The following is a 15247-nucleotide window of genomic DNA, read 5'->3' as shown; positions in this document are numbered from 1 at the left end:
CTACACTTACTGTGAGCACAGCAGGCTGCATATTGCCTGCTCACGTGGTTTTTTCCTCAGGCACCAGAAAACTAAGAATCCTGAAAAGCTTCGAGCTGGGAAGCAGGAGGTTTTCTTCTAAAAGATGGAAACGCACACTTTAAAATCTACACGAAAAGACCCGCTACACAAAGCCACCCATCCATCCCGCCGCTTGCGATACACCCTGAGTCACCGAAGACCGCCGTCCGCCGCCCGCCGCAGCGCCGCCGACCCCCCGCCGAACCTTCCAGAACGGGCGGCGCGGGGCGGGGCGGCCGCGAGGCCTCGGCGCTGCCGCGGGCCGGGCGGGGGCCGCGGAACCTTCCAGAATGCGCGGGGGGGGGGGGGGGGGGCGCACAGTACCGGGCAGAGCGGAGCCGTCCGGCAGTGCAGCGCAGCGCTCTTGTGTGGACTCCTGAGGGTCACTAACCGGCCGGGCTTCAAAGCGGATGTGCGGAAAGCTCAAAAGATCCTTTTCATTTTGAAGTATTTTTTTGCACAGCTGGTTTTTACTGCCCTGATTTCTTACTGGCAATGGTTTTATTTCTCTAATTTAGTTTTTCCCACTGAATAATGGTTGTCTATTATTAGACACACACAGAGTCTGGGTATGCACTATGCCTATTCAACTCCTAAATTAAACTGAACTGAAATTTTAAAATGAAATTTGAAACAATAGTTTCCTGGGCACATTTATGAAATACACCAGTTGCCATTACAGTGATCAGAAAACTCACAGTTTATAATAAAGCATATGCATATATATATATATATATATATATATATACACACACACACTAGATAATTATTTAAGCTGTCTATAAAGCAAAAGAAATTGTAAATACTGCTCCAGTGGTAAAAACCTGATCTGCGACGCAGGCACAGAGAAAATTACATTCGTACACATTCGCTATAGGCTACACTTAAGAGTATCTTGTAAAAATACAATTAATCCTCATTAATTTTACCCTTCTTTTATCCTTTAAATTAGTATCTTAAACTAGTACAAGTGAGAGAAATTTCTTTCTTTCTGTGTGAACAGTGCCATGAGCTGCTTTCCTGCAGCTTCTGTGAAAAGCCATCTATAGCCAGTGAGTGCCAATTGCAGTGGAGCTGGAGGTGGTCTCTCAGCTAATGTTTATCTGGAGTCAATGTTGTAATAGCATGAAATATTTCCATCTCACTGGAAGTCTTTGTTTCATTATTGAGTTTAAAGGTTTATAAAACATTTCATCAGAATTCTCTCATAATCGCTATTTGACAAAAAGTAAAATTGATCATAAAGCATACTAAAACCATATACAAATCTTGCAACCTAAACTTACAAACAAAATCATCCAGATCTCCAAACTGCAGACTGCTATACACTGTGAGATACCCAGAAAAGTGTTTATGTGTTTACACTTTGAATTCTATTTATGTGCTTAAAGGCAAGATTGTGATCCTCCTAAATTCACTGACAAAATTCCTGTTACACTGAATTTTGTTTACCTAATACTGGCCTAGAAAAAAGGCAAATGAATTCACTGTTAATAACTGTAAATAGACACATGTGAAAACCAATCCTAATGCACAGTAGACATCTGTCCAACAAGGAACGAGTAAGAGACACATGAAGCACTAATACATTTCAAATGAAACAGAGTAAAGAAGTCTAGAATTATAATCTATAAATGATGCCTAATAAAGGGCTGATATGGTACACATTAATTAAGCTAAAACTCAGAATGGTGATCTGAATTTCCCATTACAAAAGTACATAGGATATTGCAACTCCTGTCCCTTTACTAGACTCAGTAAAAWGGAGTTGGTAACTTCCATGACTGAAGACAGTTCATTAGGAGAAATTCTTCTCTACCTCACAGAGTTCAGCAAGGAGGCTCCTGGTATCTAGCAACACCAGCCTTTGTTTTTTCAAAAGGATAAAATTTTAGATATTTGACATGTTCTCAGTTTTTTGAAGGTTAAGGAAACATTTTTTATTAAAGTGTGTAATTAAATGTTGTTAAAATGTAAGAAATGTGATCTCCAGAATAACTATGTTCCCATTAATGCATATTTTGTTTATTGTTTGTTTTGAAGAACTTTTGCAGAGGAAGAATTATTTTATACAAGAAAGAAATACCTAATTATGTTCCTTTTGTCTCAGCCAAGTTATGAAGAAGGAAAACATCCAACTTCTGTTACTCAATGATTACTTCACTTCCTCACAGTCAGAAATTCTAGGTCACAGCTCCCCATCGTAGCTGGCTGTTTGCCTCTTTAAGGAGAATTCAGCCACTGCTCTTCTAATTTTATTTATACTGTTAAGTCTGTACTGCGTAAGCATTCTGTCCTACGTTTTGTTTTCTTGCCTCAAAAACAGAGCATTTGCTTCTGTAAGTGTTCTGCACAAACTAGGTTTCAGAAGAAACATTTCTCGGTTACTTCAATGCATTCAAGAGCTCAAGTTATTAAATACAGTCTTGTAAAAAGCACCACCCTGGCAATGGGGCCAAAAAATATTAGTTCAAGAGCAGTAGTAAAAGACTCAAAAAGATGATTACTAGAGAAGTGATTAAATTAAGCAAATTAAAATGTTACCAGGTCCTCTAGAAATAGTTTTGAGTTCTCTTTGCTTACAGTATAGTGCACAACCTAATGTTGTAGGCTGGAAATCTGGTTTCCAAAAGAGGTCAGATTAATATGAACATACTCTCTGTACCTACATACATATATGTGTGTGTGTGTGTATGTATATATATTTTTTCATGCAAATATATATGGGAAAAAAAGGTATGAATATATATATTTGTCTGTCCTCAAGAACTTGGGATCCCTTTGGCCAACTTGACACAACGGGGAAGAGAAAGATAATGGCATCTAATAGAGTCAGTTTTCACAATTTGCATGAAGAGGCACTTGTGAAAGAAAGAAAATTCAATAGCACCTCCACCAAGCAGCATAAACCTCATCCTTCATCAGGTATCACAGCATCCATATAAAAAAGAGATGCAAGAAAGAAAAATCCTTGAAAAGAAAGGCTGTAACAGTACAGCAAGGGAAAGTATCGTATCTTTATAACACATCAGTACACACACAAAAGATAGATACTTGGTAGTTCAGCGTAAGCTTTAGTAAATTGATGTTAACACCCAGCTGACCTGTGCCTTTTTCCACCTTCAGAATTACTCTGTTACTGGATACTGGCTGATCACAAATCAATACTGAAGCAAACCTATGACACAGAGAAGTAAGATGGAGTGCCAATTATCATAATTTATAACAATCAGAGAAACTTCTAGATCTGGTTTCTGAAGTAATCCAAGAAAAAAAGTCACTGCCATGCGTTCCTTCAATTCTGCATCAGCTGTCCTTACTGTAGCAGCAAAAATGCTAACCAGGTTTATAATGATGAAGAGTCCATGTTCAACCAAGACAATTGCCTTTCAGAGCTCATATAACTTGTCATACATCCTGCCTCACAGTACTAGCTGGGTGACATTTCTAGCTGTTGAAATACACCCCTCAAAGTCTGATAAATCTTCTGCCTGTTTTGTTCCCTTGCCTCACACTTCTGCAATAAAGACTGTGATTAAGAGGATTAGTGAAAATGTCACCATTTATCACCTGAAGCTCAATCAGTAATAGGAAAGTTGGGCTTTACTTAATTATGTCAAGCAGCAAAAATTCTCATATTACAAATTCAAGACTTGCTGCAAGGTGCTGGAACCCAGTGAGGTCCAAAATGGTAAGGTTCAGATTGTTAAAGTTTACATACACTAAGAAGTGCATGCTCAACTTTAAGCCATTGACTAATGTAATTGAATTAATTTTCTTAAATCCCTGTTTTCATCATATTAGCACTCCCATTAAGCTTCCTTCTACCAGCACCAATACAGCATGAACAAGTTACTTGTCTTTAAAACTTGCTTCCATCTGCCTACTATATCTCAATTACTGTTGCCAGGTTTCTGTTACTAGAATTTAAAGCAAGGACCTTTGTGCATTTTTCCTATGCTGCTTTTCACTTTAGAAGCAGTTCCACACACACCCAAAAATGCCGCTTTCATCCCTAGGATTCTCCCTTGCATGCTGTCTGCAACCAACCAACCAAATAGAACAAAAACTGCCACTGCAGCATTTCCAGGCCTGCTGGTGAGGCTGCCTGGACTATTATTGAAAGCTGTCATTTACACCATCGTGACAAACAGGTCAGTTTGCTGAAAGATTCGCAGAGCCTTTAGCACAGAGAAGCACTCGAGCTGATAAGGGAAGAAAGGGTAAAACTAGGAAATGCATTTGTTTTTTTGATTAGATTGGAGGTGCTTGCTAAGGACCTATCTAATCACAGTTTTGTTAAAATTAGCAAACAATGTCAGCAACTGGATGGATAAAATACATCAGTGTGCATGTCCAGTTAAGATGTTTGGATTTTACTGAACTGCAGCATTGAAGAACCTACAAGAAAGCAGCCTTAGTTGCTCAAATCTTAAGGATGTGCTGTTAACCCTGCCTTAGCATGCAAGCAGGCTGTACATGGCTCTCTCTCTATAGTGATAGTCAGACAAAAACCAGGGAGCACTAAAAGGGAATTTTGAATCACACTAAGAACGTGTAAAAATTAGCAAACAAAGTAGTTTTCCTCTCAAAAATAAAGCACTGTGTAAACTATCTAAAATGATTCTGGAGAAAAAATAAAGTGTGATAAGAGAGGAAAGCTAATTGTGAAGTTAGATAATAGCTTAATACGGGGAAGTGATTTTATAACTGAGTGTATCTGAAAGTCAAGGATAGACTGCTTCCAGACATTAGTGCGGTAGTGTGCTAATAATTTACTTCTCATTCACAAATATTGATTGTGCTTGAAAGTGCTTGTTTTTTAAAATAAATAAATAAATAATAAAAAAGACCTCYTAGTCTGCTGACAGATAAGTTTTATTCCCCAAATTGCTGACCAGTATTCTCACACTTCTGTGCACTAATGATGGTATGTACTAACTGCTTCCTGGTTCATACTCAGATACTATGCTCTCTCAAGCACAAGGCCACACTTTAGTTCTCTATCTGCAGACCACATTGTACAACAGGATCCTGCATTCCAGCAACAGCTGCATGTGGCTATGTACATGAGTAATAGATGTTAAATTGATGCAAAAATGGCATCTTAAGCCTAGGGTCTTTATGTGCTACATTGACACACATGATAATACAACTTACAGCATATTATAGGTACAAGAAGAATAGTAACCACAAGAAGTGCCATCAAAAAACTGACAACCCTGAGGCTTGTATTTTCTGCTTAGGAATGTAATTCCGTATCACTGAACTGTCTGAAACTAAAAACTTGTACATTGGTGGTTTTTGAATTTTTACTATGCTCTGAACAAAAATGGTAAAAGATTTTGCCCTCTCTGATATCCTGAAAGTTAACAAAGATGTTAACAGTAATCTGTCAGTTTGACCTGCAGATGCACTTGTTGGGGAATTTTGCACTGACAGAARTTGTTTTGTTTTTTAATGCTCAGTGAAATCAAACTGAAGTACTATTAATTAAACATTAAAATTTATTTCTATTTAATGTTGACCGGTCTGGGATGATATACCACAGAAATGGGTGATCCTGCAGTGCTGAGAATACTCAATTCCCAATTATCTTTGAAGGGAGTAGAAAAAAAGTACTCACAAAGAGAGTACTTTGTGAGCCTATGCCTTAAATATATAAAGCAAATTCATTAATGGACTGTTAAATTCCATTGCAGATTAAGCTGCTATCTGCCAGAAAACTATGTAAGCATAAGTCGTCTTTTTTTTTTCTTTTTTTTCTTTTTTTTTTGGGGGGGGGGGAAGGGTTCAGAAGTCAAGAAGTTTTTTTCCATACTTCTTAGTACAACATAAAAGAGCTGGAAAAAATTCCTTAGCTACTGGATGCTCAGAGAGTAAAATATTAACCATCACAGGTTGCTTGAAAGTTGCATCTTGTAGGCTGGGCTCAGGAAAGCACAAAAGTGTCATGAATTTTCTTTTGCCTGCTTCTTTCAGACCTATGGTGAGTTGTTCTCAACCAATTCTTTCTGGATCAGTACATAAAAATTTTGACATACAAAGACATGGCAAATTCCATACAAATTAAGACACACAAAGTGGTAATTAAGAGCTATCATCTTACAAGTATGTTGATAAAAATAGATGGAAGTAGTGATAATTTTGCCTTTCTATTTGAAGAGAAGTAGGTACTATTTGTATAGAAAATGAAAAGCAACTTATCATGATTACATTTCAGACTGAAGGATGAAATTGATTTTCAGCAGAAGAGTTCCACTAAAGACAGACCAGAAAGCATCAGCGCAAGAGCTAGTGGTCCTGTGTTTGACTTAAAGGGAAGAGTATTATCTTGTAGTCTTCCTTATTACTGTAGTCTTCCTTATTACAACACTATTAAAGTGTTGCCAGTACAGATCGATTTTCATTACTAAATATTTATTATTGTTTCAACTCTGCTGAGTTTTGCAAATGCTTTGACTAATATGTTAACTCAGAAAACATTTCACTTGTACCATATGTAAATCCTTCTGTATTGTTTGCTGAAAGGCCATTCTAATAGCTTTGAGTGAAAAATAACATGCTTCTTGGTGCAACATATAAATATAGCAGACCTCACTTCCATATAGAAATTGCTGCAATTAATGATTTTCTAAATAGAAAGCAATAATGCAGATAAATTCCTACACAGACATTGTTAGCTGAGTTTAATGGGGACTGATTTTGAGTTAGCTAAATTCACTTGCTTCTTTTTTATTCCAGGCTCTTGTCATTTATCCACCTGACAGATTAATTTTCTCTTTCTATCTCATTCTCTCGTTTATGTCTCATCTGTTTCTGCAAATCTAGGGATCCTGATAGTCCTTGGAGTCTCTACAGTGTTACTGAAACACAAATAAAATAAGAACCATCTTCGAAGGACTTCATTTCAGTGAAAGATGAGCACTTCTATGAATTTGGATCATATCAGGTCAAGTAAATTTCCCGGGTGCAGGTATTAGGTAAGTAGAAAGGCCCTAAATCAACAAATTAAAAAGCTATTTCTACTTCAAAGCTACTAGTCCCAGACTGTAGCCATTCTACTCAGATGGTTGAATCACGTTAGAAAGGCCAAAAGCTACCACCTCTCCCATTAAGGTAGTGTAAGTAACTTCCTTTATCCTTATCATTTTGCTTAGATACCCAGAGGCAAGGATAACCAACTTCTCCAGATAAGAGGCTAAGGGCCCTCTAATAACCAAGGAATGCTTGGACTCAAATTATAAGCTGTGAAGCAAAATTCTTTCACCACATACAGGATATTAGTCTCACGTTTTTAGAAGCTAGTTTTACAAGCAGCTAAAGAACCAAGTGCAAGCAAGTTATTTTATTCAAGATATTTACAATTTGTCATAAAATAAACTTACTTTAAGATCCTGTCTGTATTTGTATAATTTATGCCTTCATGCATCCTGTATCTTGTTCAACTAGACCATGACAAACCAATTTATTTCTACGTTCATTTTTGTAAAGATTTTTACGTGCTGAAAATTCTTAGATTAAATGATGAACCTGTTTTAAACAACACTACAGTAAGCTGCATGAATCTGCTATTGTAAATCAGTACATTACAACATTCATAGACTTAAAAATACATGCTCTCTGTCGCTGCTCCATTACCAGTAAGAGGTTTCACCCTAGAAATCCCAATTCCTAGAAATCAGCATTTCTTGTCATACAGGAACACTGGAACACAATCAAGATGGGAAAACAAGGGCAAGGATTAGGCCATCAATCCTAAAATCGAACTAAGGGGAGTATGAGATGCTGTTGTACTGAAAGAAAAGAAATAAAGAAATTAACACAAAGTTCCCTCATCATCACCTCCACTTTCGGTGTTAAACTGCTGAGCTGCAGCTTGGTACAACTGACCTTTACACACTGCAGTGGGAGATTCACATCTGTGCCAAAGGGAAAGATAATCAGAAGAGTCTTCTCTGCTCCTGTCAAATTCCCTGTTTAATCTCAGGTTCACCCAGTCTATCATTCCTCCTCTCAAAGCGCTGCATCTCTTTGATAGATGAGCGTAGGAGAACAGCCTGCGAGCTTTCTCAAACAAGAAATTTCTAGTTATAAAAGATCTGCTTTTTGCTGGTTTAGATGTGAACTTTCAGTCTTCTCTTTACCTATCTTTTCATTTTTACAAACTTCCTTGTTCTCTCTCAGTATCAGAACTTGCGTTGTTCTTAAGTAGGAGTGAAACAAGGGCCCCAACATACATCCGTTAAAAAACAGGCAAGTTACAAAGAAGGTACAGCCAAGTCACCTAGGGCTTTTCATAACTGTTTTGTGGTAGTTTTCATAATTTTAGTGTTTTTAATTAGATTCAGTACAGAGCTAATTTAGAAATTTTTAAAATACAAAGTTGTTTGAAAATGTTTCTGTATAATCAAATATTTCAATCAGATTTGCAACTTCATTATATTTAAATGAAAAGATATTTCAAAGTAAAACTTAAATGTGAGCTATCTCAAACCAGTTACTTTTCATTTTTTGAAATGCAAAAAAGTTAAAGAATTAAAAATTGAAAATTTTGAAAAAAATGAAAATATCAAAATTGATACATTATAAGTAGCAATTCTGATTAATAAAACATATTTTCTAACTGAAATGTAGCATGCTGGAATTTATCTTAACCAAAGCTCCCAAAGATAAGGGATATAGAATATAGATAGAATCTTAACAAAAATCTGATTATATTCTTTCYTCATTCTACAATATAGCCTAGATTTTCAATGTCACAAAATTATAGTTCAGATGTATGAATATTTGATACAGTACATAAGCAATACAAGGCATAAAATAACTTATATTCTGAAGAATGTTTTATGTAAGWTTTTGTACTTGTGAAAATACTTCAGCTGCTGAGCGTCCCTTTCATATATGGGAAATGTTCGCTGTAATAGCCAAAGTGGGCAATTTACAAACTTCTTTTTTTTTTAACCTCTTAACTAAGACTATTTCATTTCATATATTTGAATATACTGTCCATATTTGCAATTAACAGATTCTGTTTTGAGCAATTATTGTGTGGCTGTAATATTGCTAACGAGGTTAACTGAGGTACCAAAAATACTTTGCAGTCAACACTGTCCACAAAGCACCAGCTAACATTCCTGTAAGTGTGGCTGATGTCCCCAGCGTCCCYGCAGAAGCGGGGAGCAGCTTATAAGCTCAGGTGAGCGGCACKCTGAGGAGACCCAGAAGACAGTATTGTCTGTAGTTCTACGACCTTTAAAGACCTCATCGCGGCAGGTCTGGTGCGGCATTCAGTCTTTTCCTTTCCCTGATGTTTGACACTTCACTGAATTTATATACATACTTCCAGAAGAAAAATGGATCTATATTTTATTCTTATGCCTTAAATTGGTTTTCAAGAGAAAGACTAACTTCCAAATGCTATTTCAGAAGAAAGATGTTCATAAGAGATACGAATCTTCAAGCTGATTTACCACAGTCATGGGCCTATGAGGATACTGTCCGTTTCTTAAATTACATGATAAGCACTGAGACAGTATAGCAGGCAATTTAAGCTTAGCTCAATTAACATTTTACATTCAAAGAAGAAAAAGTATGTTCTTTCTCAAGACCTATTGTTTCTATTTGAGAAGAATTGTCATGTTCAGATTAAAATATAAGCCACAGAAAATCTCTCTTGATATTTCAAGTAGCACTTCTAATTTCCATATCAAATTCACTGTTGGAGAAATCCCTCTGAGATGATGAAACTTTGTTTTTATAAAGTCTAACTAAGTCTACTGTATTTGTATACCAAACTATATCATAACCTGCTGTTCAGATATCTTCAGTTTTTCAAAAACAGACACAAAAATGCCCTGAAGAATAACTAATTAAAACAGCTGTATGGAGCACAAGAAAACATAACATAATGTCTCAAGACAGACAAACACTCATCACCTCACTTGAGCTATTTGGAAAGTAAACATCCAGTCTAAAACATTCAGTCACARGAGACAGACAGGCACTTAGTATAAGCAGGATAAATCATCCTGGGAATTTTTTTCCTCTTAGGATAAAAGTAAATGACAGAAATAAGGTTTTATATTGAAAAAAGACCAATACACTTGATCAAGCTCAGAATATCTAATGGATCTTTTYAACTTAGAAAAAAAAACAAACCAAACAACAAATGAACTAATACTGGTGTATATAGTGGCAGGACGAGGTTATTTTTATTACTTGTTTTAACCTGAACTGACAAATGAAGGCCTAAATTAGAAATAACATACGTATCAGTGGTTGTTTTACTTAAAATGGAGTTACATTGCAATCTGTAATACTCAAATCATTGCATTACCTTTACCAATAGATACGATGGTTGCAATACTAAATCAAATTTTGGGGACTGGAGATTTGAATAAACAAGTATGCAAGTCTTTGATCTAGATTCAGAAATTTAACTTGCAAATTTCTGCAAGCAAATTAACTATCAAAAGAAAATGAAATTGATTTTATCAATASTGTAGTAACAGCTACATTTACAACTGACACAGAATCATTCAAATTAGGACTCACTGATGATTTTGAGAACATAGTATTGTCCTTTTTTAGAACTAAATATGTTGTCCTGTCTGTTTTTGAACTAATATTATCAAATTAATTATTGGTGCAACAGCAGCATTATCACACCAGCAGAACAATGTTTTTCTGAAGTACTGCAGTACACAGCCAAAACACTGACTTTTAAAGAGGAGACCTAACGAAACTGAAGTCTACACTGGATTAAGGAAAACCTGCAATGCTGCTTCCTCAATTTGGAGAWGGTAATTAAACTTTGGCAAAGAGTATCATACAGCTGATTTCATGGTACGTACCTTTAAGAGCAAAAAAACTATAGGACAAAATGAAATAGCTTTCTTATGCCATAAATGTATTTTAAAAGAGCGATCAGAAATCAGCAGACCTGTTTCCATACACTGAAGTAACTGAAGAACCCCCTGGTCCGAGGCTGCTGGTGAAGGGCTCGATTGCTCATTGCACTGTGCGAGCAGGACAGAGATCCAGGGATGCAGATCTCACTCCTCATCCGAGAACAGGATAGGGAGGAAAACGAGGGGCTTTGCTAACAATCAGAGTGGCTAAGTAACCAGTAATTTGCAGCAGGAACAGATAGATTAGCATCCCTTTTTTCAGCCCCCAGAACAAATGAGCAGGAAGCTGGGAGATAGCTGCGAGCCAGAAGTTTCCTTGTGGTCATAGTGTATGCATTAGCTTTTTATTAAGCTTTTTGCTGCATTTATTACCAGGCTATTCAGAGGAGCAAGCAAAAGAACAAACTRTGAAGATTTGCAGAAGGGCCTTAGGATACTAGATGACTAGATAATAACAAAAAAGATGAAATTCAATCTAGATAAATGTGAGTTATTTTGGAAAAAAATAATCGAGTATTACATGTACATGATGGACTCTCAGGAGACTAGTACTTCTGAGGAATAAGATTTTGGGATTATGATAAAAAGTTTCATGAAAGTTGCAGGCTACTGCTCATCGGTGATCTGAAAACAGAGTTAGGAATTCTCAGAAATTAAATAGATAAGAAAACAGAGAATATCATGAAGACACCCTGTACATGCACGATTTCCCCRTATCTTCAGTAGCACAGTTCTGACCTACCACCCCATAAGCAATACAGAAGAGCTGGAAAAGATACAAAGAAGGCAGCAATGTCCTTTTATGGCTTCCAAACAAGGAACAATTAAAAGACCAGCTTTTCAGTCTGGAAAATAGACTACTGAAGGAGGATATGACAGAGCAAGATGAATGGCATACAGAAGAAAAATAGGGACTGGTGCTCACATCCACACTCCTTGGATGCAAAGCTGGCATATTTGTGATAAATACATGTAGACAATAAAACTAGCTTCATATTTACAGTAAAATTTCCTGGTGTCTCATCTACCTCATCTAACAGCCTTCTCTAATATAGTTACTGTCTTATATCATTTTTTGCAACAAATTTTTGTTAGTGCTTAGCTTTTAAAATATTTTATATTAAACTATGATCTCTGTTAGTATTCCATAGCCAGACATTTCCACCTCTGATCTTGAACTTCAATACTTGACTTGTTCTTCTCATTTGCAGAGATCAAGCACAATTCTGCAATGAAGTACATGACTAGCTTTCCAGCTTTTATTTTATGACCTGTCAGTTGTAAGGAGCTTTGTTTGCTTGGTTTTATAACAATGAAATATTAATAGCAAAGGAAGGGGGAAAAAAAATACAGGGAAGAAYGTGAAGCCTCTGCTGCCAACACGGAAATTGCAACCACCATGTAAAAACTCCCCTATCAAATGAGAAGTAGCATGATTATTTTGACACAAAGTTTGGAAATTCTGCATAGAATCTTGAATTAACCTAGCATCCAACTCAAAATCTTACAGATAGCAGACTTCACACCATGTTGTGAACATAGACAGGAGATGTTTATACATTAAAAGGAAAAGAAGTTCTGTGATAAATAAATAGCTAACAGAAGTAGCAGGAACTCTAAACCATTTCACTTCCTTTCTTATCTGTCCTGTCCTTTTTGCAGGACGAGGCTCCTCCTTTTGGGGGCACCTTTAAATATTTCTGATTCCTATGTATTATTCTGAGCACCATTTTCAATTGGAAACCAAGCTGCATATAGGTTTGCTACTACTGAATTTTTTAAGTATAGGTTACATTGATGAAAACCAGGATTACAGAGATCTAAAATCTACCTACCTGTTTTATTCTTTGACAAATTAAAAAACAATGCAGTGCCCTGTTACTGCCGATTTTTAAAAATACATGCATTTTCAGCTTAAAGGCATTTAAGGCACTCAAAACCAAAACAGGCTTCCAACTTGCACCTTTTATGTATTTAAATGCTATTCCATTTATATCATTGAATTRTTTTTCTTCCTTCCACAAAACAGTTATTGTAATTCTTCTGTCTTTTTCTTAGCTAATGCTGTTGGAAATCACTGTTCTTTTCTTAAAAATCAGATAACTCTGCATGTAAAAAGTCCTTTTGTGGTCACTTGCTTTGCTAATAGCATYGTTTCATTTTTGTTTTGCTTTACTTCTGATAGGCTAGTAGTCACTAGCCTCTGAATATCATTAATCAAGCTCTTAATTAGAAATAATATGAAGTACTTTAACCAATGTAAGCAACTTTTAGACAAGATGCTTCAGTTCTAGTACAGMGGGTCAGAGATAACTTCAATTGTATTTTATGTTCATTTTCGATAGCAGCATATTATATAAGCACCACTAAAGTGATAGTTTGGAACAGTTAATTTACAATTGGAGATGGCTCTGTGTGCCATCTCTCTGAAAAGCAAGTTACTTAAAACATGCTCTTCACTGTAGGCAGCATACCTAACTCCACAAATATCAACACACACACACACACACATTGTGTATCTACACACACACAGAGTAAGATTGTCTACCTTGGATCGAGAACCTCTTTTTTTGTACAATGATCATGAGAGTATTCCTTTTGTCCCACCACACGAATTGTCAGACATCTAAAGAAGTCTAATGTCCTCAAAACAATCTGGATAAATGGGTCCCCGCTAGTATTTTTATTCATGAACTATACATACATTTCCTTTCTTAGTCTACTCTGCTTAATAAACTGAAGTATTAAATTTAAGCAGAAAATAAAGGGCTTTGAAGTTAATCATTCAGTGACGTGACCAGAAGCAATTTCTAAATTTTCCAGGCCTTTCTTTTCTAGATCCTTTCTTTTTTCTCCCCCTTCCCTTTTTTTTTTAAGGTAATAAATATGCTGGAATTGCAGAAACTTCACTGTATTTTTTCCTGCATCACTAAGTACAGCTATCTTCTGGGCACTCTTATGTCCACAGAGAGCTACACAACTTTGCAGTTTTTTTCAGCAGTGTAACTCTGCAGCCATAACTCCGTGAAGCACAAACCAACACTGATGTCCACCTATTCCTTGCATTTGGGAAACAAAATCAAGACTATAAAGGAAAATCAATATTGGATACTTAGGTCTATATTTTGTAAATTGAGTAATGATTTGGGTATTTCAGCTGATCTGGGCTCAAATCCAAACACAGTAAAGTTGTCCGAACTTCAGAGATCAACTATCCTTTTTGAAAATCAAGCCATTTCAGGCTGTTTTAGTCTYGGTAATAAAAATCTGAAATCACTTTTAAAACTTTGGCTTTGTGTTGTAGTTTTCATGTGATTTTTCAGCACAGAAAAAATAAGACACTCTTGTAAATTAGAGAATAATAACTAGTACTATTCTGTAACTACAGGAGCATGAAGAGAAACCTAAATACTGTACTTCTACTTTATCCATCTGTTTATCTATTTATCTTTCATTATCTGTAGATCACCCAAGATTAAGGATTTTATTCCAAGACAGTTTTCAGCCACAGAGTGAATTCATCGAGTTTTCGCATTTTGCGTTACTGCCATTGCACACAAAAGCACTAAAGGCTTTAAAAAGAAACAAAAATTAGTAGTGCATTCCTTACAGATGCATAAGATAACATTCCTGTGAATATCTTTGGCATTCCAGTAGAGTTTCAAGCTCCAGTGTAAATGACCCTGTTTAAATCCATGAATATTTATTCACATTTACAGGACTAATGGTCCATCAAACTCTAAACACCCCCAAGAAATTCCATTTTTGCATTACYGAGTAGTAAGAAAGAATATCCTTGAGAACTAATGAGTACATAATGTATGCAAATAAATTTATTTGGCATACATGTCAGTATGCTTTTGGCCTCCAAAGGAGCCGTATCTCTACAACTCTGGGGTCCAGAATTCCCATAGAGGATTCACAGCTTTAAACTGTGTATCATAGCACCACTTCCTCTACAGYACATTGAAAGCCTCTAGCCTGCAGAGTGAAGTCGAGGAAGCTGGCAAGCTAGCACTGATACGGTGCATCAAACAGCACCAGCAGTCGCGTTCTGAACTTTGAGCTATTACTCYTTAGAGGCACGTGTTTGATCAAGACTCACGGAGCAGCTCTGTGGAGAGGCTTATGCTAATCCCTCAGAGCAGAATTTGCCCCCAACCCACCTAATTTCTATGCAACGCAGTACTATATAAATGCCCCTACCGCAAAACCCTCTGGCTTACTACTAACTGTCATATAAAAATGGAGTATGTTTACTATTAATTTAGACC

The 15247-nt window shown here is 36.4% G+C and overlaps 1 protein-coding gene across 3 annotated transcripts in view; it reads right to left on the bottom strand.

Moving 5' to 3' along the window:
- Positions 1–15247, bottom strand: part of CTNNA3 (catenin alpha 3) — a 446797-nt gene that overhangs the window by 167032 nt on the left and 264518 nt on the right. The window lies entirely within an intron of this gene.

This window comes from Rhea americana, unplaced genomic scaffold (assembly GCF_003343005.1).
Source record: "Rhea americana isolate MKP2758 unplaced genomic scaffold, rheAme1 scaffold_179, whole genome shotgun sequence".
Classification (NCBI taxonomy): domain Eukaryota; kingdom Metazoa; phylum Chordata; class Aves; order Rheiformes; family Rheidae; genus Rhea; species Rhea americana.
This window is presented reverse-complemented; position numbering and strand designations above follow the sequence as displayed.